Source organism: Monodelphis domestica, chromosome 3, assembly GCF_027887165.1.
Source record: "Monodelphis domestica isolate mMonDom1 chromosome 3, mMonDom1.pri, whole genome shotgun sequence".
In the NCBI taxonomy this organism is placed as follows: Eukaryota; Metazoa; Chordata; class Mammalia; order Didelphimorphia; family Didelphidae; genus Monodelphis; species Monodelphis domestica.
In genome coordinates this window covers 373,485,630-373,502,461 of record NC_077229.1, presented here as the reverse complement: position 1 = coordinate 373,502,461, position 16,832 = coordinate 373,485,630, and positions in this window count along the sequence as shown.

The window sequence follows — 16,832 nt, the reverse complement described above, 5'->3', positions numbered from 1 at the left end:
ACATCTCTAAAGTCGGCCCGTTCACGCCCTTCGCGGGTAAAAATCTCTTCTCTATCTCTATCCTCTCAAATTCTTCCCCCCATTGCAGCCTCTTGCAGGCCGGGAGGTTGCAAAAATGACAATGATGAGACATCCTTTCAGAATTGGTGGGATGCAGCCAAAGCAGTACTAGGGAGAAATTTATGTCCTTGAGTTCATATATTAACAAATTAGGGAGGGCAAAGGTCAAACAATTGGGCATGCACATTAAAAAACAAAGTGAACAAAGTAAAAATCCTCAGATTAAGACTAAATTAGAGATCCTAAAAATCAAAGGGGAAATTAATAAAATTGAAAGTCAAAGAACTATTGATTTAATAAATAAGACTAGAAACTGGTACTTTGATAAAAACAAATAAAATAGACAAAGTACTGGTAAATCTAATTAAAGGAAAAAAGAAAATCAAATTGACAGTATCCAAGATGAAAAGGGAGACTTCACTCTAATGAAGAGGAAATTAAGGCAATCATTAAAAATTATTATACCCAATTACATGGCAATAAATATGGCAATCTAGGTGATATGGATGAATATTTACAAAAATATTAATTGCCTAGACTAACAGAGGAAGAAATAGCCTACCTAAACAACCCCATATCAATAAAAGAAATTTAACAAGCCATCAAAGAACTCCCTAAGAAAAAATCCCCAGGACCAGATGGATTCACAAATGAATTCTATTAAACATTCAAAGAATAACTAATCCCAATATTGTACAAACTATTTGACAGAATAAGGAAAATTGAGTCATACCAAATTCCTTTAACAACACAAATATGGGACTGATTCCAAAGCCAGGCAGGTCAAAAACAGAGAAAGAAAACTACAGACCAATCTCCATAATGAATATAGATGTAAAAATCTTAAATAGGATACTAGCAAAAAGACTCCAGCAAGTGATCGTTAGGGTAATTCACTACCACTGAGTAGGATTTATACCAGGAATGCAAGGATGGTTCAATATTAGGAAAACCATCCACATCATTGACCATATCAACAAGCAAACCAACAAAAATCACATGATTATCTCAATAGATGCAGAAAAAGCCTTTGATAAAATGTGTAAACCTTAAAATTTCTTAGACTTATGAATGTTGGAAATTTCCCCAGTGGGAAATCTCATACTGGAAAAAATTTCCTACTGATAGTAAGAACTCTATTGGAATGTGAAACCCCTTGGCATGGGAGGATCCTTCTCCTCCCTACTTAAGACTCCTTTAGGACAGAAACCTTTTGCTAAACAATGGAAAGGGTTTTGACCTATGCTTAAGCATAGAACAGGAAGTTCTTTGAGTCATGATTGATTTTAGAATTGATACAGATACTTGGATATATAGATAGAGATACTTGGAATGACAGAACCAGGTCTTGGAAAATACAATCTCCACCCTACTTAGAGTAACAGGATTTAGGAAGGGCTGCAGCAAAGATCAAGATTTAATTATTTGAGAATATGACCTTCAACAGACATGTTCAATAGACCTCTGGGTGGTCCTGGGTTAAACTAGAGCCACCATTGGCACAGGGGAGACATCGACAGTGATTGGTAGGTGTGAGAACTGAGGGGAGGGAACTTAGATGGTTTCCTTAAAGATAGCGGGGTCTGAGGACAGAGGGAGGAGAGTTTTTTGCTCTGAGAGGTTTTGCTCTGAGCAAGGTGGCTCTGAAGGAGGACTGAGGAGGTTGCTCTGTTGGAGGACCAGGAGAGAAGGTTGGCTCTGAAGGAGGAGAATTCTCTGGAAACATTTCTTGAAAGGAGGCTCTCTTGAAGGTGGAGCCTGAGGTTGGCATGAGAAGCCTTACCTAGAGAGATCTTGGGTGAGTGATAAAACCAACTGACTGATTTATTCATTCTTATTCCTTTCTTACTTTCTCTCTTTTTCTATTGATTAATCAGTGTATTATAAATTAAATTTCTCTATAAAACCCAGTTGGCTTGGGCATATTCATAAATTGGGAATATATTCCCTGGCGACCATCTTATATTTATATAAAACCAAGACACAGTAGAAAACATATTTCAGCGGTCATAATTGATATATATATTTCCCTTGCTCCCAAACATTTTAATTATCACAGTTTATGGCTCCCACTCTCTTATCTACAACTATTTAACGCTCAAAACTATTTTAAATCTAACAAATGCAATACCCATTCCTACTGAAAACACTAGAATTGATGCAGAGGGAAAGGAGCAGAACCTGGAGAACATTGTACACAGAAACTGATACACTGTAGTACAATTGAATGTAATGGACTTCTCCATTAGTGGCAATGCAGTGTTCCAGAACAACCTGGAGGGATCTATGAGAAAGAACACTATCCACATTCAGAGGAAAGAAGAGAAACACAGAAGAAAAACAACTGCTTGATTACATGGGTTGAGAGGATATGGCTGGGGATATAGACTATCATTCTAGTGCAAACATCAACATGGAAATAGGTTGTGATTAAGGACATATGCAATACCGAGTGGAATTGTGCATTGGCTACAGGAAGGGATGGGGGGAGGGGAGGGAGGGAAAGAATATAATTCTTGTAACCAAGTAATAATGTTCTAAGTTGACTTAATTAATTAAAATAAGTTATCTCAGTTTATCTTCACTGCAATCCTAGGAGGTAGATGGTATTATTCTCATTTTTCAGAAGAGGAAACTGAGTCAGGGATTAAGTGACTTGCTCAGAGTCATACAATAAGTTTCTGAATCCACATTTGAACTCAGATCTTCCAGATTCCCCATACAGATAATGTGGAGGTCCAGTGGTCTGTAGGGTTTCTTCAGTATGCCAGATAGTACTACATCTTTAATGTAATTTCCATTGGTAAAACCATATCTCTTTCTGATATTGAGCCATTGGTTAGTAAAAGGACTTCAGTAGTGAGAGTTTTCTTTCATGTGTCTTCAGTAGCTGTGACCCCTGAGGGTTTGGTCCATATTAGTGAAGGGAGCCACCCCCTCTTCTTCATGAACTCATAGGTCATTCGAAGTGAAAGTACACCAAAGTGAGCTAAAGGAGGGAAGTAACTTTTAATACAATCATAGCATGTTAAAGCTAGAAATGACTACTCCAACCCCTTCATTTCAAAGGTGAGGAAACGAAGACCTAGGCAAGGGAAATGACTTGTCCAGAGTTGAATTGTCTAGAGTTCCAGAGCCCTGGTCTAATGCTTTTCAGTCATTTGTACTATGTATCTTGAGAACAAATTAAGATTCATTATGTCTTTGCATGGCAGCTCAATTAATATTTGTAGTAATCTTACATTAGTTTTTAAATATCATGTTACTACAAAAGGATGTGTTGCAAAATGTACCCAGTATGAGGTATTATCCCCATTACTTTCACAAACACCAAATGGCTTACCAAAACTTGTTTAAATGGGTCTTTTTCTTCTTTAATCATATTTAGGACATGTTCTTTGAGCCTTTCCTCCTGAACCCTACTGCTATCAAGCATTATTACCCTACTGAAAGCTATTGTCAGCACACAGAAATAAAACCCGAGCTCTTTTGTATAATTTGCAAGAGTTATTATCTCGACTTTAATGAGAACAGATCCCACTATCTAGAAATCTTTTTCATTTTAAGTTACTGCAGAAAATCTGGTCCTCTATTATTATTTTGATTGTGATTTGCATATCTAATTGTCTGGATGTGTTTTCTTCACCTCTGGATTCTCATAATTACTGACAAACCAAAACTATACTATGCTAATAAAAGGAACCCTATTGCAACTAGAACTATCCTGTTGAGTATTTGTCTTTTTAACTCTAGAATAACATATTCAGTGCTGAGAGACTTATACCTTGAGATAGTATAAGATTAGTAATGAAAGCTCAGGGTCAAAAGGTATGCACATTTTAATCATTTTATTTGCATCTTTCCCAGTTTTCAAAAATTGCTCTACTGATTCACTACTCTACCAACTATGCACTATGGTGCTCCCCTCACCACCTACAACCCCTTCAACATTGACATCTTTGGTCATCTTGACTTATTTGGATGTTGCTAGGTGACACTTTGACATTGCTTTGATTTGCATTTCTCATTACTTGGAGATAGATATTTGTAGGTATATATATATGTATATATATAAAAAACATATATTGTGTGTACATATGTTAATTATGTATCTTGAATCCTATCTTATCAGAAAAAGCTAATACAGATTTTTTCCCATTAGAACTTTTCCAATCTTAACTTAGTTTTTTGTTTCTGTATTTTTTTTTGTGTGCAGCTTTTCAGTTTCTTATAATTAAAGTTAACTATTTTATCTTGTAATTGTCTCTATCTCTAATTTGTTTTAAAATACCTTACCTATTTAAACTTGTGAGAATGGTATATGCTCTGCTACTCTTCAAATTTTTTTTCTAATTAAACCCTTACCTTCTGTTTTGGAGTCAATACTGTGCATTGACTCCAAGGCAGAAGAGCGGTCAGAGCTAGGCAATGGGGGTTAAGTGACTTGCCCAGGGTCACACAGCTGGGAAGTGTCTGAGGCCAGATTTGAACCTAGGACTTCCCGTCTCTAGGTCTGACTCTCAATCCACTGAGACACCCAGCTGCCCCTAACTCTTCAAATTTTTTTTAATAGTTAAAGTCACATATTAATTTAGAGTGAATTGGGAAATATGGTATGAAGTATAACTTTAGGCCTAATTTCTGACAGTTTTATGGTTTTCTGAAGTTTTTTTTTAATCAAAAAGAGAATTCTTTCCTAAGTAATTTATGTTTTCTGGTTTTGATGCACTGGATTATTTGGGTTCCATTGTTTCTGATTCTCCCTTGTATGGTTTGTTCCATTGATCTATCTTTCTATTTTTTAATCAATACAAGATGGTTTCAATGCCTACGGGTTCATAAAATAGTTGGAAATCTGGAAGTGCAATTTCATCTTCCTCTATATCCCTTTCCATCATTTTCTATAATGTTCCAGATTTTTATTTTTTCAAATGAATTTTGTTATTTTATCATGTTTTACAAAGTATGCCTTTGATAATTTGATTAGTACAGCATTAAAAGTATAACTTTTATTATAATTTTTATTATATTGGCATAGCCCAGTCATGAGCAGCAAATACTCACATTTCTTTAAAGGTTATTTTGTAGTTGAAGCTAAACACATTTTTTGTGCTTTAGTAAATTGATCCTCAGATATTTTATGTACTTTGTAATTATTTGCAATATGATTTCCATTTATATTTTTTCCTCTTATATTTTGTTATTTTGTAGAAACCCTGTTAATTTTTAAGGGCTTATTTTGTACTTATTGCTCTATTAATCTTTAATAAGCTTTAGTGATAAGCTTATGAGATCTGAAGGGATTACCTAAAGAGGGTTGAGGGGGAAGGTAGACAGAATCCACCATTTGGGAGCATGATGTAAATGGTGTCTCAGCAAAAGAGACTGAAAACGTGTGGGACAGACAGGTAGGAGAACCGGAAGAAAGTAGGATCATACAAAACCAAAAAGGAGATAGTAGCCAAGTGATAGAGTGGTCAGCAGCCAAATGCAACAGATAAATCAAGGATTTGGCCTGAGAAAAGAGCATGAGATTTGGCAAATCACTAATACCTTTGGAGAAAGCAGCTTCAGTTAAGTGATGCGATCAGAAGCAAGATTACAAAGAGTTTGGAGGAGTGAGTGAAAGAAGAGGAAATGAAGGGAAAGAATGTGGGCAACTTTTTCTAGGAGTTTGGCTGAAAAGGGGAGTTATGGAACATTGATCTGGTGAAGGGCAGTGCAATTGCCAGTCAGAATTCCAGAGGACAGATGATGAAGTGTGCTACCCATTTTCTTACACAGAAGTGATAGACTAGTGAAGAATGAGACATACATTTTTAGAAATAACTACTGTGTGGATTTTTTTTTTACTTGATTATGCTTATTTGTTACAAGGGGGAGTTTGCTGGGATTTGCTTTTGTTTTAGTTTTTGGCTTAGTGATAATTATGCAAAAAAAAAGAAAAAGGGAGAAAATGATCATTGAAATATTTTTTTAATGCACGAAGAAAAGGAAGTTCAGGAAGAAACACAAGCATGGCAACTTTAAAACTAACTTGGTAGATTTATATGGTTTTTTTCTTTTTTTAAAGCATATTGTATATAACAGATTCATGGTATTATATAGAATTATCTTTTTCTGTTGTTCTGAAAATGTTCATGTTAACTCATGTTTAACAATTTCAGAATTTTTTTTGAAAGAGTATTTTTATAAAGGAATGTAGCTCAGTTAAAATTTCAAGTCAAATTGAAAGTTAAGTACAAGAGGGCAGCTGGGTGGCTCAGTGGATTGAGAACCAAGCCCACAGACAGGAGGTCTTGGGTTCAAATTTGACCTCAGACACTTCCTAGCTGTGTGACCCTGGACAAGTCGATTAACCCCTATTGCCTAGCCCTTATCACTCTTCTGCCTTGGAGCCAGTACACAGAATTGATTCTAAGATGAAAGGCAAGGGATTTTTTTTAAGGGGAAAAAAAGATAGTTGAGGACAAAACACTAAGCAAGGCATTTGACTTTAAGATAGAAGATTCATTGAAAAAGAATATTAAATATAAGTGAGAAGAGTACCAAAACTATATGCATGTATTTACTTCTTTTAAAATTATAGTCTAAAAGAATAATCTCTGATAGTCAATTTTAAGTATAGCTATTTAATTAAGAAAATTAATATCCTAATTAAACAAGACTAAATGTATTTCTTAGACTGTGTAACAATGGTACCCTTCTATCACTAATGAAAGTTTACCAAAATTTTAGTTTCACTAATTTGAAAATATTCAACTGCTTTTGTAGTTTTAATTTGCCAAAATAAAGCCATAAAGCCACAATAAATGCCTAATATCCAAGAAGCAAAATGGTCTTTACTCTATTTATTTTCACATCCTTCAACTCTCTCCCAGGGTTAGCCACCTTGCTTTTTTTCTATATAATTTCCCAGATAAACCTACACCTTAGTATATCCTTTACACACACAACACACACACACGATCCATATTCTAAATCATTTATACAATCCATAGGAAGCCTCAGAGTCTGACACACAATTGTTTGGCTCTGTGTTCCTAGATGTGATTCAGGTTAAGAATTCTTTTTACTGAGGTTGCCTTGATAAGAACTATAACAGTCCCAGAAAGACTTGAGCCTGGAGTTACGATATTCTTAGTATGAATACAAAATCCCTCAAATCCCATTCTAGCATGTATGTACAAATTTGTAAAAATCAAATAAAACAATTTCAGTCTGATTCTCAACTAGATTTTGTTTCAAATCCAATTGCATCAATTATGCAGTAATATAGTGAGTTATTATTTAACTTCCATGTTTTTCTCATAACTATTGGCAATCTCTGACAGAACAAGTCCTACTTCTTCCATGGAAGTCTTCCTTGACTAATTTTGCCCATAGCCATCCCCTTGGGTTGGACTAATGAAGGTCTTTTCTGACTCAGAGATTCTATGATTTTATAATTTTCTCTAAATTCCTACCATACTTATGGACTGAATCTCACATGTTAGCTCTTCACTAATAGCAAACACTCTAAAATACGCTGCTCCTTCATTTTGTTTTTTCTCTTATGAAGCCAATTAGTTATGGAAAATGTGTTAGAAGTCAAGGACTTTTATGCTTCCTTTATGTTCTTTCAGTCCTGCCCATGAAAATTGCTCATTCAATACCTTTTTGATTTACTGAGATACTAAATTACTATGGGATTATTATAGTTAGTATTAATAAATTATAATAATTTAGTTACAATATTTTCATAGTTACAATATGTTTTAATACATTGTATAGTTAGTTATAATTTAGTGAGAAGTTAATACATTATTATTGGAATACTAATTGACCATTTTGTTACAAAATCCAAGTAAAATGCCAAAGGAAATGCATATTTCAAACTTTACTGTAAAGAAGCTTCAGTATTGATTGCTTCAGAAGGAAGCGATTCTGAGCATGTCCCAAAAAAGGACAATCTGTCCCCTGAGGTCTTCTTCATCTACCTGCTGTAAAGATTAAAATTTAGGGAAACTGAGGCAGGTAGAAATTAGTTTCTGCAAGGAGTATTATATTTTTTATGAGGTTTATTAAAGATTAAGGATTAAAGAAAATACAGGATAAGAAAACACATGTCTAGGCCACAGAGAGGCCTAGATATAACCTCACCTACATTATGAAAAGAGCCACCTCTCCTCCACAATGGAAGTCCAAAAGACCCCTCAGTAGGCGGAGAACTTTAAATAATCATTTGTGTTCTCTCGCCCAGGCGAGAATTCAGTGTGATTACAAAGCACTCTGGGGAAGTGGAGCAAAGGATTCTGGGGATTGGAGTCCTGAATTCAAGTCTATTTTTACACTGCACTGTCACTAGGTATGTCTAAGTAATTATTAGCGATAGTAAGATTTTGCAGTGTTTCTAGTCATTGTTTCAAAATGCACATGTAGATAATACATGTATAATAACCCAGTTGGAATTGCTTGTTAACTCCAGGAGGGGGACAACACGAATCATATAATTTTGAAAAATTCCTGTGTGAATTTGTTATTAAAATAAAGATAAAACTAGATAAAAATAAAAATGCACATGTAACAGGCTGGTCCTGCCAGCAGTTGGGATCATGGGGATCCTGGGGGTTAAAAAAAAGAATCTAGTGCACATGAAAGGAAGCATACCTTTTCAATCATCAAGCACTTGGCTCCTTTCTCTTACTTTTTGAGCCCTATACTGGATTACTTGTCAGTCATTTTCAATCACTTGCTCAACCAGTTCCTATTCTCTTTAGAAAGGAGCCTGTAATCTGCTGCCATTAAACCACCGCTGAAAGGCCTCAGTCCTGGGGTTAAAATTCCCCAGTGTTGGTAGTTTCTATTGAAACATTTCATAATGAAACTTCCTTTCAGCATAGATGTGAGGGACTATGGGTGTCAAATGCTGGAAATGGGAATAAGGAAAATATGGGCGGAAATAACCGATATAAAAACAAAAGGCACCAATGCACTTATTTTTAAAAAATAAATAAAAAATTAAACATCTGATTGCCATTGCAGAAGCACTAATCTCAAAGGGCCAGCCTTAGAGGTCCCTTTAATTTTAATATTTTTGATCTTATGATTATAAGGGAACAAATGTAAATATGCACAATCAAGATCAATAAGTGGTCAAAGAATCTGAACCTTTCTGTCTCAGTTCTTTCATCTGAAAAAATCACAGTGAGTGGAGATGAACGAGTTGACTCCAATACTCATTACAACTCTAATCTACGCTTGCATTATCAAACACTTTAACACAAACAACATGAAGAGATGTAATTCCACCACATGATGGTGTCCTCAGCTGACTTCCTGCCTGCTAGGAGAGAGAAACCATGCCTGGTTGTGGGCTGATTGGCTCTGGAGGACTGGGGACAGGCTGGCTTTTTCCTGCTCCATCCATCCATCTGTCCCCTAGGCCTACCTAAAGGGACAGGAGAGAAATACCATTCCATTATCTCCTGCCCTGATCTTCTGCTCCAGCTACCTAATGTCCTGAGAAGATGCTACTCAGAGGCAAAAACCATTAGTTAATAGCCTATCACCTGCATTTATTAATGATTAATGAAATGAAATTAATGAAAAAAAAGCCCTCCCCTCCCCTCCCTAACCCAGTGATTCTGAACCCCTTGCTATCATGATTCAAACTCTCCCTCACTGCTCACTCCCTTATTCCTATCCCAACAACTCCCTCAAGTGTCCCAATATGAAGCTACCTTACCCCTTTCACCACACTCTCTAGAATACCAGTCCTATAGGCAACAAATTTGCTCAGACCTCAAATTATTTCTATCCATGCTACCCTCGAACTGGGTCTATATACTTGGAGAGTGCATATACACATATCTTGCATGGGTATACACCCCTCAAGGAAATGAAAGGAAAAAAAAGCCTATATACAAAAGATTCATGGCAATGATTTTTGTGACAAAAAGCAAGAAACAAAGTAGATACTCATTGGATATGAAATGGATAAACAAATTGTGGGTACATGAATATAAGGAAATATTAATGTGTTAGAAGAAGAAATAAAACATTCTTGATGAGAAAAGCTATCCATTACCATAGAAGGAACTGATGAAATCTGAATGCAGATTGAGGCATACTATTCTTCTCCATTAAATTTTCTTCAGTGTAAGTGATATATGCCCTCTTTCCCAACATAATGAACATGAAAATCTAGATTATGTGATAATGTATGCATAGCCTATATCATATTAACCTATCTTCTTGAGGAGGGAGGCAGGGATGGGAGGGAGGGATGGGAGGGAGGGAGGGAGCTTGGCTCACAAAATGTCAGAAAACAAAAATATTTAAAATTGTATTTCCATACAATCTGGGGAAAAATTTTTAAAATTTTTAAAGAAATAACAAATATAACAAATTCAGAGTTGGTGCTTTTAATAAATGTCTGGTAAAGAAGTATGGGAAAACATAACAACTGATGGAGATAAGGAAATAGAACATGAAAAGCACTATACCCAACGACTACAATAACGTAAATGGAAAACATTTTTTAAAAATTAAACTAAACAGTGTTGTTGAGGAGACATGCATGCAAGACAGAAAGCTGAGGACAGAAGAGCTGTCAATCAAAAGGCCTGGCAAAGACAGTTGGAGCCAAGCCAGGCTGAACTGGACTGAGAAGCTTCTGAACTGGACCCCCTTTTGGCTTCTTGAGCTAGGGGAGAGGCTTGTGAACTAAGCTTTTGGCTGCTTGTGACTGATGGTGAAGAACCTGAAGCTTTTGCTGACTGACTGATATTTATCTGGCTGGTTAGAAGAAAAAGAAGAAAGAAGAAAAATATTTGTCCTTTTATCCCCCTGACTGTCCCTACTAGTGACTGATTGCCATTTCCCCAATATCTCCTAACCCTCATTGTAGAGAATAGGGAACCCCATCCCTCTTACCTTATCCTCTACCCTTGTCCAGTTTTCCCCAAATAAACCCTTACTTGAGAAATCAAGAGAAAAGAGTATTTCCTCTAAATCTCAAAGTTTACCCTGAGTGACTTGAAGGGAAAGGGGGAGGGGAAGCTGAAAGGCTTTTGAAGAGGGAGGAAAACTGGGAAGAGGGTAAGAAAAACTTGATTCATTAGTCATCTAGTAACATTCAATAGACACCCTCAAGTATCTCTCTATTAGAGTATGTAATTATAATGATCCCAGAGAAGAGTTGAAAAAAACATACCTTCCTTTTCTTCACTGCAAAGGTAGAGGACTCTGGACTTAGAATGTCAGATGCGCTGTCCAGCATGCTCAATATATTGTTTAGTTTCATAGAACTGCTTTATTTTTAAAAAATATTTAAAAATATATAACTAGATCTCTATAGTAAATATAAATTTAGTACTAATATTTTATTATCTGATCTTAAATGCTATTTAATATATTGATTTATTAATATATCTAAACATATAGATAATATAATATATTATGCAATAACATATAATAATCCATATAAAATAAAATAATAATAAATAAATGTATTAAATATATATAATATATAAAGCATTTATATTTTTAAAATAAATATTTTGTTGAAATTAATGTTTTTTCCCATAGGGGATAGGAAGGATATATTGAGAAATGTATATGATGTCAAAACAAAAAATCAAAAGATTAAAGAAGAGTAGACTCAAGCATTCTCCCAGCTTAGAGCTCTTGGGTCTACACTCCTGGATCAGGACATAGATCCTAATGCAGATGACTTTTCCTACCCTGTTCCAGTCATTTGTAGAATCTCCCAACATGTTTCTGATTCCATAGGCCCTGTCACAAACTCCAGGTTCAGGAACTAAAAACTGTCAAGTCATTCTAACTACCTTTGAAAATCTTTCTCACTAGTTACCGAGATGACACTGTACCCTAATTATCCTCTAACTTCCTCCACTTAGGCACTTTGTTGACAGTATAGGCTGGTTGCCAGACCCACCTGAAGTGAGTTTTCTCACTTATTTCTCCATCAGTTCCTAGGAAATTCTGGCCTTCAGGTCTCTAACCTTTCTACTATGTCAATAAAGGACTAGAAAGGGAGGGGGAGAAAGGTCCTAGAAATAACTACAGTACCATCTACAGGCCAGATGCAAACTCTAGATACTTATTCCTAAAGTAAGTCCTTCAGATATATATATATATATAAATAAATATATAAATATATATATATATATATTTTAACCAATCACACATAACAAATTTCCACATTTGTTTTCCAAAGTTATGTGATCCAAATTGTCTCCCTTTCCTCCCTACTCCCAGAGCTGGCAAGCAATTTGATCTAGGTTATACATATATTATCACACAAAACATATCTCCATATTGTTCATTAATCTTCAGATATTTAAAAAATGCCATGCCAAAACCCAGCATTTTTTAATTTAATTTATTTTTTTTTAACCCTTACCTTCCATCTTGGAGTCAATACTGTGTATTGGCTCCAAGGCAGAAGAGTGCTAAGGGCTAGACAATGGGGATTAAATGCTTAATATATTTTTCAAACAAGAAGTATGAAACAAAAGTTCACAATTTTATATGCAATCCTATTTTTGTTCTTTGCATTTTGAAAGGTTTATGTTCACTGAAAAGTTCATAATAAAAATAAGAGAAAAAAATTTAAGATTCCAGGAAAAGTGGGTTGTAACTTACTGGGCTCAATTCTGTACTTCCATGGGAATGTAAGTGTTGCTGCTGCAAAGCCTCTTTTTCAAAACTATTGTGCTGTACTTGCTATAATTGTTTTCTTTTTCTTTTACAATTGCAGGGTGGAGATGGAGGGACGAAAAATAGATTTTTTAATGAAAAAAATTAAAACAAAATCTTTTTTTGCCATGCTCTAGTGTTTGTACTGTACCCCTACTCTCATGTCCTCCACCTCAAAAGAGAGGCTTTTGTATACACAGTGGATCACAATCTAAATATTAGACAGCTATTTAGAATTCTCATCTGATACTATGATAAACAAAAGCAAGAAGAATCATCTTTCTATATAGTGCAAGACCCTGGTTCCTATCTCATTCCTTTTTTAGCCTTCATTTTTTAGAGATGTGGAAAACTAGGCAGAATAGTATACAAGCAACAAAAATATTAAAAGCAATGGGAAATAAGCAATTTTTCTTGGAAAAGATAGGTAGCCTATAAATAGAAAACTAATAGTCATTTTTTGTTCCAAGAAAGACCTGGATATTATGGGAGTACTCATCAGCTTAGAGAATGGTTAAATGAATTGTTATATGAATAGAACAGAATGGTATGTAATATAATATGATGATATAATTATTCATTAATTATATTATGTCATGACAATTTTATTAAGAAATAAAACAATTCTTTTTTTTAACCCTTTCCTTCTGTCTTTTAATCAGTACTGTGTAGTAGTCCAAGGGCTGGGCAATGGAGGTTAAGTTGCTTGCCCCAGGGTCACACAGCTAGCCATATTTGAACCCAGGACCTCCTGTCTAGGCCTTTTACTCTTAATCCACTGAGCCATCTAGCTGACAAAATGGATCTTTTCAAGAGAAACCCAAGAAGATTTGTATAAACTAATATGGAGTGAAGTGGACAATTTATACAACTACCACACAGCAAAGAAAAACCACTTTGAAAGACTTAACAACTCTAAGCAATGAGATAATCAACCACAATTCCAGAGTACTAATGATGAAACATGGTACTCCTGGGCACAAGGGACTTAGCAGTGCAAAGTGACCAGACCTGGAAATGGAATGCCATGTGTGAGGGACAGTGGAACAGTGTCCCTGGATTTCAGAGCACATGGAGAGAAAGTAAGTGTAAATAAACCTGGAAGGTAGGAAGTGCCCAAATTGTGAAGAGCTTTAAGAGTCTCACATGATTATATATATTATCCTGTAGGTAATTGGAAGCTACTTACGTGTTATCTTCAAAGTTCTCCAAGGACTAGTTTCTTAGGATTCTCTCCTCATTGCTGGTGATTGATTGCTCTATAATTCACCCTTGCCTAAGGGGCAAAGATATAAAGAAGACAGATTCTGGTCTTCTAATTTCAGCTTTTAGAGAGAAGACACACCAGTCCAGACTCTTCAGTGCCCTTGAAGAGGAAAAGACTCCCAGAAGACCCCACCATATCCAGGAGCCAGTATTTGTATTATGTTCCTATTCCCAGTTTACTGTGGGAGGGATTTCAAGGAATGTTCCCTTGGGCGAGATCTGGGGTTCTCCCTCTTGGTTGAGCTGAATTTTCCTATTCCAAATGGGAGAGCTCATCGACTGCAAATTGTCTCTTGTATAGTCTCATGTATACTTTCTCTGATATCTGCTTGCTGTCTCTTTGGATAAATGGGCTTATTTGCCATTTGCTCCCTATGAGTGCTCATTGTGGAACTCACATCTAGTGGCAATGGATACAAGACTTGGATGTTGACAGCTTGAGACACTCCTTCCTCATTAAGGGATAGTGATCAGAAGTATAACTTGCACATAAAAATTACTTCCCCTAAACTAACAATATTTCAGAGAGTAGATCGATATAATCCTAGTCCCATACTCCCTCTCTCTGAGGAGAGCAGAGTGGCCAGGCTCTGGTCCCAATCTCTTGTTTCCCCTCTTGGAAGGAATCAATCTCCCTTGGAGAATAGGTGGGGTAGGGTGGAGAAGAAACTAGAGAAAAGTATTTACTTTCTAGAGTTATCTAGATATCTAGAGAAATCCATGTGCACAGATATAACCTACTTGGCCAAAAAATAACGAGAACCCCACACCATATCACTTACATAAACTTATTAAACCTATATAATAGGAGCAATAGATGCCATGTAGGCTAGGCTAGGTTGAGATTCTTGAAGCCTTTTGTTCCAGGACAGTGGTGAATAGTTATGGGGTGAACCCAAAGAGACTGCTGAGAGATAAAAGAATGGATTCATGAGACAAACAGTATCACACAAGTGTCCATGCCTTCTACTCAACTTTGATTTAGGAGAAAAGGAAAAAAATAATAGATATCTCTCTCTCCTTCTCTCTCTCCCTCTCTCTCCATTTTCTTCTTGTTAACTTCTTGATCTAAATCATCAAATTTCCTCCTTTCTGGAAGGAAGAAAGTTTTAAAGAGGAAAACTGGTTCTGCCTTGGTAGCCTTTTCTCTAAGCAAACTGTTCCCTGGATTGTCATTGCTTACTGTCCCTTTTATTGCTGTCCCTTTATTGCCTTTGTTACATTTGAAGATTTGGTAGTCACTAATTCTGATGGTTAATGACCATGGCTCCATAAGAGATTTGGGAAGTTTTGAAAACACAAGAGGCACCATTCCTTTTTAGTTGGAGCAATCTGAGAAGACTGTTGGGGAGGCAGGAGGTGGGGAAGTCCCCAGATCCCTAAAAAAGAAATAGTGAATGAAGCTAAATAGTCATCTTCTACATCAATTGGAGAAGCCATGGGAGGTAAATAAATTCCCAAGTGGGAAAAATATCCCTTGGGGTGAGGGCTGGGTATTTTGACTTTGAAGCAGTTGAGAATGACTGTTGCTTTCAGTGTTGTCCCAAGTGCTGGAGCATTCTACTTCTTCTTTAGATCCGGGTGTTGGGGCTACCCCTGCAAAGGCACTGGGAGCAGCTTTGGATGCCAGTTTTTCTAGCAGAGGTCTTACACAGGGCTATCACTCAGCTATATACCTTATTTATATAGGTTCTAGTTACACACTAACCCCCTCCTCCCTGTCTCATTACTCTTGCATTTGCTTTTTGTTTTAGGTATATATCTTACCCTTTCACTGATTATTAATTTCTTAAAAATGTTATTCTGTTGTTTTCAGTTGTGTCTTACTCTCCTCCCCCCTCCCCCCCTCTCTTTTCTTGCCAGGGATATAGAGTAGTTTGCCATTTTCTTTCCTAGCTCATTTATAGATGAAGAAACAGAGGCAAGCAGGATTAAGTGACTTGCTCAGGATCACAAAGCTAATTAGTGTCTGAGGTCAAATTTGAACTCAGGTCTTCTTGACTTCAGGCCTATCCACTCTATACCACTTAGCTGCCCTTTCCTGTGTATACGTCATAACTAATATATATAATATATGTAGATTATGAGCATTGAATATTTTACTAATCCAGTAAGCATTTATATAGCACCTATTATGCATGTATATAACCTAGTAACACAAACATAAACACATATAAATATGTAGTCTAACAATTTATTATGTGCCTATTATGTATGTATGCATATGCACATACCTTGGGGGCAACTAGGTGGTTCAACAGAGAGAAAGCTGCATCTGGAATCAGGAAAATGTGAGTTCAAATCCCACCTTGGATACTTCCTAGCTGTGTGACCCTGAACAAATCATTTAATCCCTGTTTGTCTCCGTTTCTTCATCTATAAAATAGGGAAAATAATAACACTTCCCTCCCAGGGTAGCTAGGGGGATTAAATGAGATTATAAAGTGTAGTACTTTAAGGATTGAGAAGCACTTTACAAATGTTATCTCTTTAACCGTGAGAGGTAGATTTATTATTATCTCCATTTTATAGATCAGGAAACTAAGGTATACAGAGCTTAAGTGACTTGTCATGCAGGTAGGAGGTATTCCAGGCTACATTTCTTCATAAGCTTAAGCAGCAACACTAAAACAAAAAATCCTTGGGGAAAATAAAGATAAGAACCAAACTCTCCAGTCAGAAAATTTCTTCAGAATTTCCTTGGTTTTTAATAGCCTTAATGAAAAAAGAATCTGGGGTCTTCTCTGGCCTAATTTCATCTCTCTATTTTAGGTATGTGGGGAAAAAAAACTTAAAGCAAG